The sequence below is a fragment of the Erithacus rubecula genome (genome assembly GCF_903797595.1).
Source record: "Erithacus rubecula genome assembly, chromosome: 4".
Classification (NCBI taxonomy): domain Eukaryota; kingdom Metazoa; phylum Chordata; class Aves; order Passeriformes; family Muscicapidae; genus Erithacus; species Erithacus rubecula.
The window spans coordinates 42,219,900-42,240,762 of NC_136686.1; the positions used below are offsets into that span (position 1 = coordinate 42,219,900).

General features: G+C 37.8%; 1 protein-coding gene across 6 annotated transcripts in view; it reads right to left on the minus strand.

Moving 5' to 3' along the window:
• Positions 1 to 20,863, minus strand: part of CNTN1 (contactin 1) — a 203,097-nt gene that overhangs the window by 72,493 nt on the left and 109,741 nt on the right. Inside the window, exon 1 of one of the 6 annotated variants that reach the window (XM_079303579.1) lies at positions 456 to 475. The exons of the other annotated variants lie outside the window; for them this stretch is intronic. The gene's annotated coding sequence lies outside the window, so the exon portion shown is untranslated. Of the gene's footprint in view, positions 1 to 455; positions 476 to 20,863 lie in introns of those variants that run through there. 6 annotated transcript variants of the gene reach the window in all.

A 20,863-nucleotide genomic window follows, 5' to 3' on the forward strand; every position in this document is an offset into this window, starting at 1 on the left:
AAAATATCCACCCTGCCAGGATTTAAATCCTTTCCCTACTCTCACTTGTTTCGGCTGAGTGGGTTCTGTATATATAGCACAGCCATCCCTCCCGATTCATCTCAGCTTGTGGGTGAGAAGCTGTTTCCCATCGCTCTGCTGAGTTTTGGCAGAAGTGGCTGCTATGAGATGAGACAGCACGCAGGTGATTGCTGTGTGTGAGGAGGTGGAGCTGTGCACAGTGTTCACAGCCCAAGGAGTCGTCCTGGCGGGTCTCAGGTAGCAGCACTGGTGCCACAGGCAGCCCCGTGGGCTGCAGTGCTCAGGCAGCACCATCTACTTTTGCTTTACAGCTAGCTCTCAACCTTTTTTCTTTGCAGAGTGAGAAAGATATTGCTGCCTAGTTAAAACTCAATTCTGAACAAACAAGCAACTGAGTCACTTTTCTCCTCTGAAGAAGCAGAGTGACTACATACCTAGACAAACTTCCTTTGGTCTGCACAGTACACAGTCTTGTTTCTTCCAAACAAAGCATCACAATTTTAGCATAAAAGTAAGACATTAAAAAAAACCATAATAAAATGAGTAGTCATTTAACTGCAACCATGCTATATTTAATTACTAATGCTCATTAACACAGGTCTCCTTCGACTGTTCAGTCTCTAAAAAAGCTAGTCACCACTACAGAGCCTTTGCTAGACTCAATAAAAAAAGAGTTCTGGTGAGCTGTCTGGAGTGTAATCCTCCCAAAGGAGCTGGAGAAAACTGGGGCATTGGCTATGAACAGGCAGCATGTTCAAGTTTGAGCACAGGGACCTGCCAGAGTGCTTCTGGAGGCTTGCAGTGTCTCGTGATGCTTCATTAGGATGAGAGGTGTTCCCAGGACACAAGGACAAACCTGTCTCTCTATAGTATCCAATTGTAATGATTCTTTACTCACTCAAAATGCACTTTAGGAAAATGTCTGCATTTTCTGCCATATTCTATGTGTCTTTCTTCAGATCTTCAGTGCACTTTGGCATTTAGTAAAGAGAAAAAGTCACCTATTTTACAGCTATGGAAGCAGACAGTGTTTTCCATCACTTCCCTCCTAAACCCAAACATGCAGATGACATCATTGTTTTGCAAGGACATAAAACATTTTTAAGTAGACACAAAAGGAAATTATAAACAGTGGGCAATTGAAGTCAGTTGAATAAAAATTTTCAAGATCAAAGGCAGTACAAATAAGGTACATAATCTACTGGATTTGAAGTCAAGAAGGGATAAGGATAGACAAGGGACTGCAGAGCAACAGTAGGGGATGTTGGAGGGGTGAAGAGAAGACAAGGAAAAGATCTCAACACTACAGAGGGAAGAGAAGCCATGTGGGACATGTAAGTGATCTGTGGGAAGGTGGAAACAATAAACCAACCCAAAAGAGCTGACAGAAAAGAAGGCAGAGAGGGAAAGAGAGAAAGACATAGGTAGATGAAGGTGTATGAGAATTACCAGTCATCTCTGTCAGTAAATCTCAACATTTACCATGAAAAAACTTTCCTGAACCTTGCTTGTCAAGGCTTTTAGAGTGGGAGCAGCGTGATTACTGCATCAGCCCCCAACATCCACTCCAGGCTCCAGTCAGGAACCTCAAGTGCTGAAGGGGAAGAAGGGGCAGAAGGAATTTAGGAGCTCTGACATGGTACACTTAGCTAGAAGAGGTAATGTTGGTAAAGGAATAGCAACGACTTACGAATACTTAGTGCAAGGTAAATCAAGATGCTTGATATGAGCATCATTTCCTGGTATATTATGATAATTATAGACATTCAAGTTTTAGAATTGGTAGAGATTCTGTCCAGATTAGACTGTAAATAGATATAGCAATCTAGAAGAAATATGTGGTTCTCTACCCTTTTTCAAAAAATGAATATATATAATTGCAATAAATCCACTTGCAAATAAACACAGTGGCAAGTTATAATCAAAGTCTTTTAGAAGTCACACAACACTTCATATAATCAGTGTTTTGTATTTGTTTTTACTTCAGACTCTTTCAGTGATTTTTGTAAGCATGTAATTGCTCCTTGTCTTTATTTTCTTAACAGAATTGGCATTTTCTTCTATGCTAAGTAACTCCTAACAAATCTTATCAGTTGCTCAGTATGTAGAAATACCGCAGAATATTCTGATTTTAAAAAATCTATGTGCATTGCATATTATTTATTGTATAATTTGTTGTCCTTTTCTTCTATTGTGCATTTGCAAATTAATTTTGTGATCAATGAATGAGTTCTGACAATCTAGGTAAAAACGTGCCATTAAAAAGAACACTGAATCTTGTTCATAAGTTTGGTTTCCCAACCATCACCCACACACAATCCAATTTACTTCTGAAGCCAATACTTTAGCCACTAGCATTTATAGCTTTCTCTATTACTGGAAAAGTGATGACAGTCAAGTTCCTTGCCACTGCACAGATTTGTCTCATTCCAGTGGTCTGGGATTGCTGTGAGCAAAGTTCCAAGCCAGCCCTGCTCTTACATCACTGCTGCATCTGCAGAAGATTTTAGGTGTTAGCTGGCTCTCACCTAGGAGTCCAAAAGTTACTTTAGTTCCCTTCATAAAAGCTTGTAGAAATACTTCATTTCCTCATGATTTCTATAATTATAATCTTTGTTTTTGACACATTTGTTCAACTGGAAATGGAATCTCAAATCCACCACACACAACACTGCCCACTGGCCCAAACAGTCCATCACCAACAGTCGTGCTTCTAGTATTTTCCACTTCATCCTACATAAAGGACACAGCTACACTCTCCCTTTCACATGAATGAAATCCAGCTAAAAGCACATCAATTTGATAGCCCATAAGTAAGATACTCTTCTTGAACAGAATTTACGATTTCAAGGACAATATGCAAAGACATAACAAAAAAGCATGAAGTTGGAGCAAAGTGAAGTCTAACTCTTCCCCTCCTATAACTCATATTCTTTAACTGCTTAGAGGTGCTAAATAACCAATAATTTAAAACCACAAACCCAGAATCAGTTTATTAATATATTTTAACAGGCTAAATTAGCAAGTGATTCTATCACCACTGGAGTCTTAACTCTACACATTTTCATTTTCAGTCCTTATTCTCATACAACTCAACTCAACTCATTTTCTTCTACAGTCGTTTTTCTTATACACTGTCTTTTTTTCTCATAAGCCTCTCTGTTAGCTCTGTACAACTCTGTCTCCTCTCTGTTAATTCTGACTCCATTCTTTTATTAGCATCTTATACTGATTCCTTTACCTATGAACAGTTTCCATGGCTCTGGTTCCTTCTATCTTTCTGCATGGCTGGCTACCCCAAGCTTTCCCTGTCCCATCTAACCCTGGACTGTCCCTCATACAACATTATCTTACCTTACCTGTCCCTTACATGACTGCATGTCCCTTGGCTCCTCTCAGCACAGCCAGCAGCCTTCTGATCTCTCTGCATCTCCACCTTCAAGTGCCAGTAGAAAGCTGGGCTCAGCAGGTTGGAGAGATGGACAGAGAAGAATTGTCTGAAATTCAATAAAGGCAAATGCAGGCTTCTGCACTTGAGGAAGAATGCACCAATTCAGGCTGTATAATCCTTTCTATTTTCATTATTTTGTCTTCATAGTTCACATAACTAATAGTATGTCTTATTTTTCTTACTTACATCCACTGATTCATTATGAATCAACATCAAGTTTTTTCCCTACAAGGGCCTTAGAGCAGTCACACATCTGTCTCAGCCTGCAGTTAACCAACACCTCTGTAATGAAGGCTCATCTTTTAATGCTATTACAAACATGTTTTCAGGAACATTAGGCATCTTCTAATTTGTGGTAAACCAAACAACTCATCTTTGCTATTCATCATTAATACAGTTTATTTACTTTTCTTAAGTCACCTGTAAAAACATAGTTTTGAAATACTTTCAGATCATGAAGTGTTGCTTAGTGGCACTTATGCACTGTCTTTAATTATCACATCAGCAACAAAGGGGCAGACAGTCCCTATCCACACTATTTGCTCTACCAGCAACTGGTTGCTCTTCTAAGGTAGTAAGAAAAATATCACATACAACTGTAATAACTCACAGGCATCACTCACTTCTGAAAGCTTGCTGTAAGGGCTTTTCTGCTTAAAGACTGCCTAGTAAAATATTTCAGTAACAAAAATCAATAAACCTCTTTCCAAGTCCTGAGCCTCCCACAGAACAGTGTACTCTGTTCCCATATGTACAAGTAGCTTCCAATTATGTCTTAAAGACCAAGCAGTTTAAATTTGACTCCAAGGTAACCAAACATAACCAAGTCTCTAAAATCAGCATGAAAAAAAACATCAGCCATTAATACAAATAAATATCAATGACTAAAACTTCATTATAACACAAATTTTAAAGTTACCTTGATCAATAACTTTTAAGGGACTAAGCATATTAACTTCAGAAAAATTAAGTGTATAATTGCCATTAATTTTCTGAGCTTTAAATTTTGCTAAAGTTTACAAAAGAAAAAACCACAATCATCAGAATATCATATTGAAATTAAATCTTAAAAAGTTCAGTTTCTAAGAAAAGCAATCATTTTATGTTTCAGAAAAATGAAACAAAGACTGTATAAAAATCTTTATCATGCTCTTGGCATTTTCATTTGAGTTTTGCATTTTCTTGAACTTAGTAATACCTTGGTATTCATCAGTAAATGGAGATATTGGAATGAATCATGTATATTCAGTAAGTTCACAGCAGATGTATTTATATACATAAAAATGTAACAGTTTATCCATATAATCTGTAACTCAGGATACCTTATAACATACTTCTTATTACACAGCCAAAGACAAGCTCTGTGGGAGATTTCATCTTCAAAATGCACGTTTCCTAGCAACTCTCTTGAAATCAGAGTAGCATTTTTAAAATTTACATCAATCACTTGGAACTATCGAGAATACTTAAAAACATCTCTTTCATCCTATGAATAAACAGTTAGAATCAGACTAGCAGCTGCAAAAAAGGAGAAAAAAGGAAAATCAACTCAATGTTTACTAGGACTTGCTGGTGGATTTTGGAAGAATACATTATTTGTGCCTTGTGGTTTTAAGCTTACACAGTTCAGAACAGATGTTGGTGAGATCCACTGGCGTTTTTTATAGGTTTGAGCTGCCATCACCATTTCAAAGATCCTCTGTGTTTTAAAAACTACTTTTCAAGGATACATACTCATGAGGCAGGCTTAGGTGTACTCTGAAGATTTTAGCACATGAGTAATGGTTTCATTCTATTGGTTTAATAATCTACAACTAAAGCATTGTTTCTGTGGTCTTCAGATTTTTGGGGAGAAAAAAAAAACCAACTAATTTTTTTGAAAGCTTAGTTTCTTGCCTTCTAGTTGTCAGCTGATAGTTATCACACGAGTTACCTATCAATGCCAGTAGAGCCTCAGAGGCACACATCATGTACAGAAATCTCTCTTAACACTTAGACAACAAGGAGGGACATGAAGACATATACCATCAGAATAGCTTTTGGAAATCTCTGTGCCAAAATCACTACTCCTGGCATAAGAAATCATATTTTCCCAAAGCTACTCAGAATCTTGACCTCGTGATTGCACTTAGATTAAATCAACATGGATCAAGGAAGAAAATGGACAGGCAATGGGACAAAAGGGTCTGGTTGTGACTCTTCTGAGTGATGAGTCCCTATTCTGTGTGCATGTGCCCACCACTGGGATGGGACCATGATCTCTGTGGTGGCAGCAGCAGGAGACAATAGAAAGTGTCAAAGGTCTGAGTGGTGGCAACTGGCTGCAGGGATCCACATACCCAGGCTGCCAGCAGCTAGGGAAGCTGATTAGGTGTGTTGGTGTGGGTGTGAATGCCAGTGTGGGATTGCCAGCAGCCATAAAACAATCAGCAAATACAGCAAGAGGCTTAGGGAGCAGGTACTGCTTAGGCTTGTTAGCCACAAAAAAAGATATTTCTCTTTAGCTATCAAAATTGCATTAGGAAGTCCACTTCAGTCAACTAATTTCAAATATTAAAAATGCTTTAGTTAATAATTATTCTATTGAACATATGAGTGTATTCTCTCACAGATGCTATTTCACTGTGGTGATAAGCCAAGAAATCAAATTAACCTCAAAGTGCAAAAAATTGCAACGTCATGCTGCCACATCTTGCAGCAACTCCATGTTTTTCCATGCAACAGAACAGAATCCCCACAGACTTCATTAAACAGCTGCCTGCAGGTCCTGCACAGCTAATCTGTATTTACTGAATTGCTGCCATGGAGCTGCCATGGCTTCCAACACAGGGGCTTTCCCTGTTTAGGAGCTTCTCACAAAACAGGTATAATGAACACTGAAGTAAATTATACCTGAAAAAGATAATCCTTTCAAAATAGGAATCCTATTTTGAATAATAGCTCTGATTTGAAATGATGAGAAAGTACGTAGTACTGTTAGGGTTCTGTGCTTACTACTGTTTTTCAGCACTTAAGAGAGTTCAAACATACCATGTTTATAGTCTTTGCTTAGTAAAACTTGGACAGACAGTAATTACGCACTGAAATTTTGTTCATTTTTCCTATTATGACCTAAAGTTTTTATCTTTAGCCAAAGAGCAATATTTTCTACTTCTTGATTCCCAACTTCTGGAAAAAAAGAATAAAATAATAGTAGTAGTAGTAATAATAATAATAACTATTATTATTATTATTATTATTATTATTATCATCATAATCATTATCATAATCATTATTTCATTTTCCCAATTATTTAGGTTTATTTGAGGGGTTATATATGACCAAAACTGTTCAACAAGCAAGGCTGGTGATTCAGTACAGTTAAGTACACACAGTATTAATGTTCTGATTTTCCATTGACTGGTACCACAACTGAAGGGCAAGAAACCCACTACCTAAGAAAAAGAAAAGCATATAATCATCTGCAGACATTGTTCTACCCAGTGAAAGAAAAATAACCAGCATATATTCTAATATCACTGGTGGTACGCTAGTGGATCTACAAATTAGGAACATCCACACCTTAATGTCTTTCAATGAAACAATTTATGGATGCTTTAATCCATTAACTTTTACACATACTTTCTATCACACCTGCCTTTGCCCTTTTCCTCAAATGATCAACTTTTCTTAATTGATCTAATTTAAATGGAGAGGCATGCTAGGTACTTTTCACATTCAATTTATTTGCAAAAAAAATTGATAAAATTACCCCCAGATGTACAGCTGAAATGACAAGAGAACAGACCAAGTGTTACTCACAGTGATCAATACCAGAAATAAAATAGCATCATTACCTTCACTGGAATCTCTGTGCTTTCACATTGATGGAGATATAAGAACACAATTTAGCATGTGTAAGAATATTTTAAAAGGCTATATGAAGGATGATGTTATTCACAGCTACCCAGAACTGCTGTACATCACATGGTCTGCTAATGCATCTGTCAAATGAATCATTATAGCAACATAAACCTAGTCATTTAGTAGTTCCATTTCTCAAAATATTTTAAAAGGTTATATTTTTTTGCATGTACAATGTACAACATCTGTTGTCTAACATTGTGGGGGGGTATTTGCCTTCTTTTGGTAAAAGAAAGGCAAATGTACAATTTCCATTACATTACCAACAATATGGAAAAAATCTTTTCATGGAGAAAATTAGTACATAATATTCAATATACCAAATAAACTAACCAGGCATTTTGCATCACAGTTTTATAGATCACCTTTTTCTTCTTATAAGAGAGTAGCTACAGAGTAGCTCTAGGTCACAGCACAGGTAACTTCTGTGCTGATGGTATAACAGAAAAATCCTTTTTTAAGACATTGAAATTTGACAATAAGTCAGTATTATCATCTTACATTACTATTTGCTTTGGTAATTTATTTTAAGGCTGTAATCTGGCTTTCCTTTTATAGCAAACACAGAAATGCAAGGGCAATTTTGAAGAGCTAAAATTTCAGTACTTGTGATCCAACACATGATCTCAATTCCAAACTTTGCAGATCATTTTTTGGGCTCTTCAGCAGAAACATGACAATGACAGGAGCACACAGCCCTTTGTCAGTATGGCATATCAGCACTGAAGGATTTAAGTAGAAGCACAGTGGCACAAAGGAAATAACACAATGGTTCAGGATCCCAGGGCCAAGGTTAGGTTATCATGAAAAGATGAGCTTCAGAAAACATGCAGCAAACTTCACTCCAGGAGACACAAGATCACCTACGAGACCATGTGCCAAAGAATTGAGAATTAATGTATATTAATATATCCCTTTCTTCTACATGAGAATTGAATAAAAGCTAGATTTTTCCTGGTTTACATGGGCAAATTCCCCTTTGTCTATGATTAATATAATGTGGTCAAGAACAGATTTTTTGATACAGACAAAAAGAAATTCTCTTCATTTCTGCCCTCATATTTGACACCTGAGATTACAGTTGAAGAGATTATTTAAGACATTCTGCTATATTCTTCAGTAAATTGTGTGACTTTATACTTGTGTCCATGTCTTATGAGAAGAAAAGCAATTAGATTGAGGAAAAAAAACAAAGTATGGAGAATTTCATTCCTTTGCTTACATCAGCCTTCCTGTCTTGATGTTTGTTTTCCAGTATACAGTTTGAAGAAAACAGTAACTAGTGGACAAGTTTGCTATTCACAAAATATTACAGTGCTGTGTCTATAACACAATGTGTCAGATTATTTCAGTAAGTGCTCCACTATTTTATGCTTCATGGCACATCTAAAGATTATTTTTTCTAACACATCATTTTTAGAAAATGTTTGTGGTTGGCAATTTGGATTTATCTTGCAAAGAGTGTTTACCTACAATGAATACCAAATGCATCTGAATCAAATACAGATAGAAATGGTCAGATGATGGTCCTAAGTGACCAATATCAAGAGCTTTTGGGAGTCCATTATGTATTAAAATTAATGTGATTCATTCAATGTCTCATATATTTTATTGAAATCATTTAGCTAAAATAAAATGTAAAAACATAATAATAAACTAAAATAGATTCTGAGGATAAAACTAAAATAAATTTCTGATCTGAAAGTGATCATCTGTTGTTGTGAAATGAATTTAATGAATTTGACTAAAATCTGTATATATTTTGAAGATATTTTGAATAACTTTGTATTCAAAACTGAATATGTACCTTGAAGTTGGTTCTGAACAGTTGTTTTGTGTTTGAATCACCAACTTTTCATTACTGATTTTGCACATTTAATTCTTCATTTCCTATGTGGTGCATAATCCACTTCTCTCCCAACTTCCCAACAGACACAGGTTAGATCTTACAGTAACACTCAGGTGGAAGAAGTCTGACAGCCCTTGTTAACAGCTCTTACAGCAGGCATTGTGAAAGTTTCCTTCAATTCAAGAAGAGACTTTAAAGTACATCTTTTTGAGGCTATGTGTAAGGGTCATTTTGACACAGGAAACTTCCTTTCTGATGTCTTCCCTTTCAGAACTGTATTGATGTTCATGCTGCTAGGCAGGCACACAACTGCAGGATACAAGCAAAGCTCTGAAGTCTTGGTCTTTCCCATGTAATAGTGTCAAAGGAAGGACATGGAAAAATAAATTTTATTTCAGAGGAGGTTTTTGACCTGTTCAGCTTGGTAATACTTGTCATTTGGAAGTAAATATAAGTTCAGTCCTGGTATAACTGCAAATGAAAAAGTCTGTTTTAAGAAAAATCACAACAGTCAGTACATAGCAGCCACAGTGCCCTTCCATGCTTAAAAAACCAAGGCATTCATTGCAATAAGGAATAAATTATGGAGATCATAAACTAGAATGGGTGCTCTCTGAACAGCAGCAACTCTGATAAACATCTAAGGGATACAGTGCACAAGCAATTTTACTGGGGTTTCCAGGACAATGCTGTGGCTAAAAACTGTGTGACCTTTAGGATTAAATGACTAAGAAGTAAAATTATCATGTAAATTTGCTTGTTAGAAATAAACAAATTTGCTTGGAACTATCATGACTCATATATGAACACTATCAATAATTGTGATGCTGGGAGATATTTGTTTAAAGAGACTTTTAAAAAAAGAGTATGGAGAGATGTAAAATATACACGTATATACAAATGGAGTGGAGAAAATGCCTTATGGCAAGAAAAGAACTTGGCTTTTCAACCTGTCTGGCATACCAAGGAGAGGACTGGGGAATATCCTGGTTACAGGACATAAGTATGGCTTGGAAATATGGGAGACAAAAGGGTACTGCTATCTTCCAGAGAAAGACATAATAAAACTAAAAATCTGGAATTTTATTCCGGAATCATTTAGATGGGATATATGGTAAAATTTTAGCAAGGCATACAGTGATATTCCCAGCTCCTGAGGTCTTCAGTAACTACTGAACACTTTCTTGCAAGGCTGCAAGTACCAGCACTGAGGCAGCTGGCTGAAACTCGCTGACCTACCTTGGAGCTCTCTGCCTTTCAAGACCTTGAGCTGCAGACAGAAGATGTTCTGGCATGGTGTTTCCCCAGAGTGGGATCCTTTCAGACTGACAAGCTTTGTTCCCTGTTCCCAATACCATTTTACAGCCTCTCCCTTTAGTGTTTTCTGCAAAGAATGCTGTGAGTCCAGAAAATAAAGTGCCATGCTCCAGTGAGGTTCAAAATTGATTACTCTTCAGTGAGCAGCAACTTCTGCTGTTCCTAACAATTAAAAATACTCCAAGCTATTTCTTTGCTGAATACTACAAACAGCTGTGGAAGCTGCAAACAAAGTTGGCATCAAGAAATCAAAAATATAGAAATTATTGTAGAAGAAGAACTTCTTGATAATAGCTACATCAATTACAAAAGGTCTATTTCTATTTGCGTAGAAATAAATTACCTGTAAGAAAAATAATCTTTACAACCAGCACACTCATCATTTCACCAGCAGCAAGGTAAAGAAACAGACCTCCATGTACTATGGATAGATCTCACTGCTTCTCTCTTTAAAAACAAGCTTCATGGAACATATTAAATGTATGCAATAGACCACATGACAAAGAATACTGAGAAACTTTAAACTTGATACTTCAAACACTACATGCAAAGATTTTCAAGACTGACTTCTCTATCTATTATTAAAAATACAATTTTCAAGTATTTTTCAAATATTTTTGGGTGCTTTCTTCTTGCCTTTTTTTTTTCCCTAGGCATTTTACCCATTTCCACCAATTAATTTAACACTGATACTTCAAATCACATTACTCAAAATGAAATGCTGCTCACTCTAACATCTTCTGCACTCCCACTCCTTCCCCAAAAACAATCAACTTCTTATGTATTATTTTTCATTTTTCACAGAATCACTAGGTTGGGAGATATCTTCAGGATCATAGAGTCGAACCCATGCCCTAACATCTCAACTAAACCATGGCACCGAGTGCCACATTCAGTCATTTTTTAACACATCCAAGGATGCTGACTCCACCAGCTCCCTGGGCAGACAATTCCAGTACTTTATCACCCTTTCCGTAAAAATTTTTTTCTGGATGTCCAACCTATATTTCCCTTAAGGGCAGCTTAAGACTGTGTCCTCTGTTTCTGTTGGTTGCTGCCTGGAGAAAGAGACCAACCCTCACCTGGCTACAACCACCATTCTGGGAGCTGTAAAGAGTGACAAGATCACCTCTGAGTCTCCTTTTCTCCAGGCTAAACACCCTCAGCTCCCTCAGTCATTCCTCACAGGGTTTGTGTTCCAGCCCCTCTCCAGCCTTGTTGCCTCCTCTGGATGTGCTCAAGGATCTCAAGGTCCTTCCTAAACTGAGGGGCCAGAATTGGATACAGCACTCAAAGTGTGGCCTTACCAGTGCCGAGTACAGGGGAAGAATGACCTCCCTGCTCCTGCTGGCCATACCATTCCTGATACAGGCCAGGGGCCATTGCCCTTCTCGGCCACCAGGGCACAGTGCTGGCTCCTGTTCAGTTGGCTGTCAACCAGCACCCCCAGGTCCCTTTCTGCCTGGGCACTGTCCAGCCTCACCATCCCCAGCCTATGGCACTGCAGGGGGTTAGTGCGGCCAAAATGCAGGACTCGGCACTTGGACTTATTAAACTTCATCTTATTGGACTCTGCCCATCCATCCAAATGTTCCAGGTGTCTCTGCAGAGCCCTCCTACCTTCCAACAGATCAACACATGCTCCCAGCTTAGGCTCGACTGCAAATTTACTAGTGAAAGACTCAATACCCTCTTCCATGTCATGAATAAAATATTTAACAGGACTGGCCCCAGCACAGACCCCTGAGGAACACCAGGAACACTGGTGACTGATCCCCAGCTGGATGCAGCACCATTCACCAGCACTCTCTGGGCCCAGCCATCCAGCCAGTTCTTAACTCAGAGTGCTCCTCTTAACAGAGTGCACTCTTAACAGAGTGCTCCTTTCCAAGCCATGGGCTGTCAGCTTTTCCAGGAGTGTGCTATGGGAGACAGTGTCCAAAGTCCTGCTGATGTCCAGGTATACAACATTCACAACCCTTCCAGCATCCATCAGGCAGGCCATTTGGTCATAAAAAGAGATCAGGTTGGTCAAACGTGACCTACCACTCCTAAATCCACACTGGCTGGCTCTGATATTCTGCCCATCCTGTAAGGGCTAACCAGTATAAACTGGTTTTGGCTATTTTTGCCTAATTTCAAGCACATTCAGATAAACACATGTACATCCATTCAATCTGCCTGCATCTGTCTCGTGCCAGGACCCAGTAGCATTAAGAACCAGCCTTTTTGTACTTTTATTTACTAAACAAAAGCTTCCTCCAATAGCACTTTACCGTTGCTTGCAGGTATTAGTTGAGTCCTTGTAAGTTAAGTACTCTATGGCATTCACCCCTTATGATAAGGCATGCTTTCAAATGCTTCCATTATTCTCATTATTTTTCTATGAAGCAACTCAGATATTTTAAGATCTGCCTGAAAGGCATCTGCAGTGCTTTCCTCAATCTTACTGAATATTTCCTATTTTATTTAATTGAACATCAGAGAAGAATATTTACACACAGCACTAAGATATTGATTATCTCCAAGACTTCCTATGTCTTTTTTAAAGCCATTCACCTCATGGAGATGATAAATTAATCCACAGAAATGTCTGAATTGTACAGATACCTACCTCGAGGAGGAGGAGGAACTGAAAACCCCAGGAACTGCTTGTCTGACTATCTTTCCATTCTGTTCTGCGTTGCAGCTATTCAATACTAAAGAAGAAACTATTCATTCCTTAAACCTGTTTTTAAAAATCATGTGGCATGTTTTTGGTTCTGTGAAATGCAGTTAATGAACTATGCACAATGATTTTCAGTTAGATCCTGGCCTTTCCTATTATTTAATTGGCAATTAGTTCAACACACTGCACCACGTGCACTATTAATGTTACCACATTACACAGACAGAAAATATTTTTTTTTTTCTGAAAGGAGAAAAACAAAGAAAAAGGGTATATGAAATTCCATCATTGGAAAAGATGTTTGAAACCCCATCACTACCAGCCCTTGGCAAAGACTAAAGGCTAGCAGATTGAAAATAACCTGTCTTCCTAGGGAGCATCCTGCCAAAGGGCCAGTGTGATGGTGCATAAAAGAACAGAATAAAGGAGGCTTAAAAAGTGAATACAGCATTCTTCAGATTTCTTGGCTGCAATCCACTTATGAATCTTACAGTTTTTATTAGTTTTCCCTTCTTTTAATGAAAACTGAAATATGACACAACCATTTATATTTGTAATGTTTCTAGCTTCAATAAAAAAGGAAAGGAATTATTAATATATTGGCTGCTGTTTTTTTAGCATGAATAAGGTCAATATGGCTTTGAACTATAATCTAAATTCTTAGACAAGTCAGTCTAAGTGAAGCACAGATTTTGAAAGTGTCCTGAGAAGCCACTTGATTCACCACTGTGCTACTACCCCTCCTGGATAAGGTTATATAACATAAAAACAGAAACAGTGCACCAGGGTACAAGAAGTATGTTTTAGCTGTAAAATTTTCTGTTTCTATTTAAATAATTTGTCTAGAAGGTTTTGTGGGATAAGAAATGTCATTTTAAGAGTTAAAATAGAAAACAGATGATTTTAAACACAGTATGGACTCTTTTTTTTTTTTTTTTTTTTTCTAAGTAGGGAACTACAGGCAACAATCTGTCCCAAATGTCTTGTAGCAGATAAAGAGTAAGTGATGTAAATAACTATTGTGCATCCCTGCTGTGATGCAGCTGCTGCTTCTGTGTCACTAATGGACTCCTCTCTTGGCAGAGAAGGAAACTCCAGTCCTTTTTCAACAGGTGACAGGCAAAAATAAATTGCAAATTCCTGAGTTGGCCTGTCAGGGAGACAATTACCATTTCAGCTGACCAGAATCACTTGAAAAGAAAAGCAAAGAAGAAGAAACATGACAGAATATGACAGAAAAATGACAGGAAAAAAACCAACAGAGCTGGGCAAAAAGGAAAAGTGGATTCAAAGCTAAAAATATGAGCAGTCTCAAAATAAAATTAGGATAGCCTCCTAGTAGTTGTGCTGTTTTGCTTGCTTTCTTTTTCATTTGATGGGAGTAAATGCAAAGACCAGACCCCTGCGGATCTTTTCTGGTATCTTAACAAAACACACTTTGCCCCTGGCAAGTTTTTACAGTTCATTATTTCAGTGATTTGGGTTTTAATGGAGTGCTGCATCTTATTCAGCATTAAGTACTGGCATGAACTTGAGAGGCAGCACGGGTAGAAGAAGAGGAGGAGACAGAGGGAAGGCTTTCTCATCCCTCCAGTTGTAATACACTTCACAGCTTGCCCAGAGGAGGGAAGGGGACTGGCCTCAGCGACAAGGATGCAAAGAAAAAAGGGATAAACATGGTGATTTGGCTTAATAGCATGCTGCCTACCATATCAAACTGGATTAGATACAGTTCATTTCCTGTAAAGGTTTCCCAAGCTTTGCTCTGCATTGCCTTGTGCCAAACCAGAGTTGTTTCCTGCTATCCCATAAATGTGGGTTTAGTAGAAGGATACGACTCATGGTCCTGATGGTGAGTCTCAGCATGTGACACCTCCTACTCTAAAGCTTGCTCCTAAATTGTCCTCCAGTACCTCAGCTGGGTAAACAGTGACACCCAGGGTAGATGACAAAGATCTGTCTCACAGTTGCAGTTCTACCACATGTAAAAGCTTAGAGCAAACCAATCTAGAGACTGTTTAATGAGTGGCAGCCCTAACATAATACCTAGATGTTTCCTTCCTTCAGAGTTTGCAGAAATCATGCCAGTACATGTGGTGTTGCTGGTTTCATAATTCACAGTCTAAGGTGTTTGATTTGATTTAATTTATACATAAAAATGAACTGGAGAGAAATGTAATAGGTTCTCAGGGAACTTTTAAGTGTTTGTAGCTCCTGACATGGCTGGTATCCTACTTTCCACACTACTGGCTTTTTTCAAAATGTTTCATTAGAAAAAAAAAATAAAAAATTGTTCTCTATCAGATCTGAAAACACTTTTCAGAAACTTCCCCTAAAACCGCTTAGGTAAAAAGACAAGCTTGTATCAGTATTCTTATGCTCTAGCACAGAAACACAGGGCTGGCATTTACTTACTGTCACAAAATGGGGGAAATGTCCATTTGTCTCCCCCTAGAATGCTGTGTAGGAAATTATTATTAGAATTGAAAAAGAAGAGCTGGTACTGAACAGTACTCAGTATCTAGGTAGTAAACTAGTATACTAAGTAAACCTGGTATACTACTAGGTATACTAAACAGTAACTAAACAGTACCAAAGATCCTAAAAAAAATAAATAATAAACAAACTGAAAATGGTCTTCAAAGAATTATGTTCTTAGCATATGGCTGCAGGTTACATGGAAAGAAGACAAATATCTGATGTTTTTATAACTGGGATCTATCCGTGTATTTGGTACAAACTGGAAAGTTGTTCAAATTCATGTTTTCAGATATGCTACAAGATTCTGTTTTATCAATGTGTATCAAAGTTCAAGAGATTGTATTAATATCAAATAAACTATAATTATATCCTCTCTTAAATCTCAAAACTCATTTGACTGATAATGTTCACATTTATAAAATGTTGACTGGGGACTCAATACCTCACTGTGCCAAGTTTGCCATTAAGAAGAGTAGGGCAAATTGCTCAAACAGAGCTGGTCTGATTCTATGCCACAATAAAAAAAAAATGCTTACCAAAGATTCTGGGAATGCCCTTGATTAAAGTAATTCTGCTGCTCTTGAACTGCATCTTGGTATTTTCACACCTGTTTGAACACACTCCATAGGTTCCTAACCCAGCTATGAGAATGGGCTGTGAGAAGCCTCCCTGAGGTCTCCACTCATGCATGTGCTGATTCTTGGGCTGGGGGCTATGCTGCACTCAGGCTCTTGCCAGAGAAATGCTGCAGACACCTGTGCCCAGACCCAACCATGCCTTGCTGACTTCAGTCCACATTGGTGATTCAGACTCTTGCCTGATTCCTGATTTCCATCACTGGACCTCCTCTGCTCTTCTTATGCAGTTAAAGATAGGGAGCTGTATGTCTACACACAAGTACATATACCTGAGTATGGTGGCAGTCATAAGAAATGGAACGATCTGCAGGTTTGCATGTGTCTGTGGGTATGAAAGGTGAGTGGGGAAGGCTGTTGCAGTATGTAAATGGGGACTGTAAGGAGGTGATGTGTGTAGGCAGCACAAATGGTACTGGTGTCACTGAGGACACTGGCCCTGCCTTGGCTCATGCAGTGCCTTCCCCTGCCAAGCAGCCTGCTCTTCCGGGCCCTGAGAAATTGCATCATCTCCTTCTGAAAGCACACAAAGAGCTGAGCTTGTACACAACGGGACAGAGACACAGAATAGGTAATTTGACAGAATGTAACAATTCACATCAGACATGATGAAGTCACAGAAATACATTTTGAATTTATTCTATCCAACAGCTTAAATAGCTTACTGCATTTAAATTCAGATGAAGACAACTGGCTAGCTTTCGTATCAGTGAGACACTTTCACACTCTGCATGTCTGTAGGAAATAAAATGAAATTAAAAGTTTAAAACTTTCCCGTGTGCTCTGTAAGCATCCAAAGGATTATTATTGTTCATTAACAGCCAAACTTCAAGTTCCATTTGTAGAGTCAGAGAAGAACTCCAGGACAATCACTGAAGCATTATCCATGCTTTTGTAATTGTGTGGCAAGTTTCCTATGTCATGAAAGCAGCTGGAGACTGCTTACTTCCAAATGCCCCAATGCCAAGTTTGTTTGTCCCAGTTTCAGAATGTTACAGCACAACAAAGCCAATTTGCACACTTTCTTTTCTAGTTTTCTGCAACACTTTCATTTTTACTAGCCTGTTTTGAATTACCAATCTTTAATAAGTGAAGATGATTTTAATCACAAAGGTAGCTGTTCAAAATTTAATTTTGGAGATATCTATTCACTGATGTTGTCTACTGCTAGTATTTAAGGCATTTGATGACACCCCTGCTGTTGAACTGCCTGTAAAAGTACATATAAAATAAAAAAAGGAAAACACATACGTACAGTAAAAGATACATCAAAATTATTTGTATTTTGCTTGTTCAACACTGATCTTGCTTGTAAAAATTCCATCATTTTATTTGACGATGAAAGTATTAAAAGCATTCTACCTCTATTCATCGTAACACACAGAATTGCTTTTTTTTTTATAAGTTTAAATAAAGTAAGGGAAAAGAACAGCAGTGAGAAAAGTCTATCCTCTTTTAGCTGATGTTCTGCCAACACTTAATTGCCATTATTCTGCACACACTGATAGAAACTATCTACCAACTAATCTTATGATTTCCATATATTGAGAAATTAGAATAATACTTGTTCTTAATAAACTAATAATTTTATTTGCTTATGAACAGTTTTAGTACTTAGCTCAAGAAAAAAATATTTATCCACAGAGACATTCATTCAGGTGCAGATTCATTCAATGGTCCTGCGTCTTCTTGTTCCCAAAGCTGAAGTCCTTTATGTGGCTTAGAGTGAATGAAAAATCTTCACACATGCTGTATTTTTCTTTCAAGAGTTATGTCACTTTAAAAATCCTGCTATGGTTCCTATCTTTCCAGGAAAACCTAAAATCTCAGCAGTCACAGTATTTCAGTGTTCTTTGTAATATCATGCTATGTATCATCCCCACCATTTTGTTCCTTCTTTGACACCAAATCAGGTGTGAAGATATGGACAACTGCTTTCCAAGGAAAATAACCACATTAACGCGAACTTTTATTTAGTGGTAAGGTAGTAAAAAAATAAACCTATTTTTGTATAGATAACTGGCACACAGCCTTTTAGTTCCCTCTTGAGCCACTACCTTTTCCTTGCCATTCAGCCTGTAATGAAGGATTTTCTACATGCTTCCTTTTTAAATGTCACAGAAAAAGAACTGCTCATAAAAAAAAAAAAAAGGTTTGTCTCTACAATTTAAAATAAATTCCATCATGGGATTAAATCTGAACTCTATCCACTTCATGATGTGTACAAGGTCACGTAACTCTGCAAAGAAAAACTGTCTTAAGACAAATGTATCTTTTGTCAGTGCAAGGAAAGACACACACAAACCCACAAACTCTCTCTCAAAACTAAACTATAATTTTTTGCAGCAATAAATTAATATTCAGTTCAGGAGGATCATCTGTGTTACAAATGCCAAAACAAACCCAAATTCAATAAGGAGACACTAGTGATGGAAGCTAGATCCTACAATCTGTTTTGTTCTGGTCTCTGGCAATTAGAGAGAAGAAATATCCCATAGCCTACCGGCTCAGGGTGAAGTAACTGGACTTGCTCTGTCTCTCAAACTGATGTCTTGAGAGGCTACCTAGAACAGAGGCTAGACAGTGTTTAAGGAATAAAGGAGGGATTTATTAAAAAGCCTTCAAACAATACACCTTGGGCAGTACAAGAGCCTGGACAAGGCTACACCCAAGAGGGATGACCAGTCATGAGTGTTCACACTTTTATAAGTTTTGGTCTATTTACATATTGGGGTCAATTGTCCAATTACAGCTTCAGGTTATGAAGTCCCACCCTCCCAGTTTGCTCTCCTCAATTAGCTGTTGTTTATAATTTTTGGACCTGAAGCTGCAATGGTGTCCTTGGTTTCTCAGGCTGGAAAAGGATTGTTTTGTCTCACTAAACTGTGAGAAGAGCTTTCTAACACTTTACATGAAGTTCAGAGTTATATACTAATGCAGTACAGAATCTGGAAAATATGAAAGTTAAAACTTAAGGCATCATTCTTTAGCTGCCAAGCCCTGAATGTTCTGTGCCCTTCTCAAATACTTAACTTCCAGGAGACAGTTCTCACTGTTCTGCCAGGAACTGACCAGCAATTCGGAGCCAAAGAAGGCTGTTGTCACAAAATGACATTTTCTATAGGAAGAAAATCCAGGAGACTGCCCATCTCCAAGAGGGGACAGAAAATGCCTTGTAACACATGTTATGGTATAACCTGCTTCTTGTGATGGTGGAAATAGTTGCAATGCCTCTGCATTTCACTTCTCTGCTGTGAAAGTATGTCAGACATGATGGTGATAGTGTTTTTGCTCAATCTTAAGGTTAAGATAATCAGGAATTTCCAGTAAAGTTCACACTTAACAGCAGAGTGACTTGTTCAGTGATGGCAAAAGTCTGTCCATGTCCACCTACCGCAGTTTGGTGGGCCTACAGGCCACCTTAGCAATGCTTTCCACAAGCAGATTTTGCCTTTAAATATGCTGTAATCATGAAGGGGAAAATTATGAAGTGTGCTATATAGTATTAGAAACTAGTGCTAGTACAGTAGGTTAAAAATAATAGAAGAAACACTGATGGAAATTCTTTAATCCCTTTCAACTGTCTTCTGAAGAAGAGAAGACAATTGCCAAAGCATCTCATCTGCTCTAGTCAGCAACATCAGGTAATTGCAATGGAGTTTCCTAGGATGGGACTCTTTTCCATTTACATGGTATAGACTAAGGTTTTACTGTAAATGCTTCCAAATTTCATTATGTAACTATCTGAAAGCACCTCCAATCCTACACTGCCTCAGCTTTATTATTTTAGAGCTATTCACATTTGGACATTTATTCCATTTTATTACCATTGGCACAATTAAACAAAATTGGCACCTTACAGTGATCCTTAAACATAATCATTTAGATGAATTTGGAGACTGAGTCATGGCTAAAAACTGATTTGAATAGACCTTTGTTCATTTAAGCTGGAGGATAACAGTTCCAGAAGTGGAGCAAGGAGTCCACTTCTTTGATTACATTGATTTTCAGTAACTGCGTTGCTGTAATTTCTCAGCAGCGTCCAATAGCACCTTCAAGTGTTTCTGTAAAAAAATTTGGTACAAACAGTAATTTCAGTAGAGTGTAACTGTTGGGCAAATACCTCTTTTTGAGAGACCTTTGCAAATGTTTGAGAGAAATGGGACTGAAAACTAGCAAAGGTATTTCAATAATTAACTAATATAAAACAGAAATTTCCTTAGGGGTCTGTCTGAAAGAAAAGTAACATACACTATAAGAACAAACTGGAGAGCACAGAACATTAGTAATGTGGCATAGGTTCTCTATTAAACCCCTTTTACTTCTTGCTGAAGAAGCTTAAAGAGACAAACTGCAAATCTCATGGCTTCTCCTAAAGCTCTGGAAGGATGTGCACTTACTACTGAAGACAGCCTGTTTTTTTATAATGCAATACAGAATCCAACTTTTCTTGATACTGATTAAGCCACCAGAGAGGTGCTAAAATCCTTATTTCCACCAAATGGCAAATTCCAGGGATACTCATTACCAAACATTTC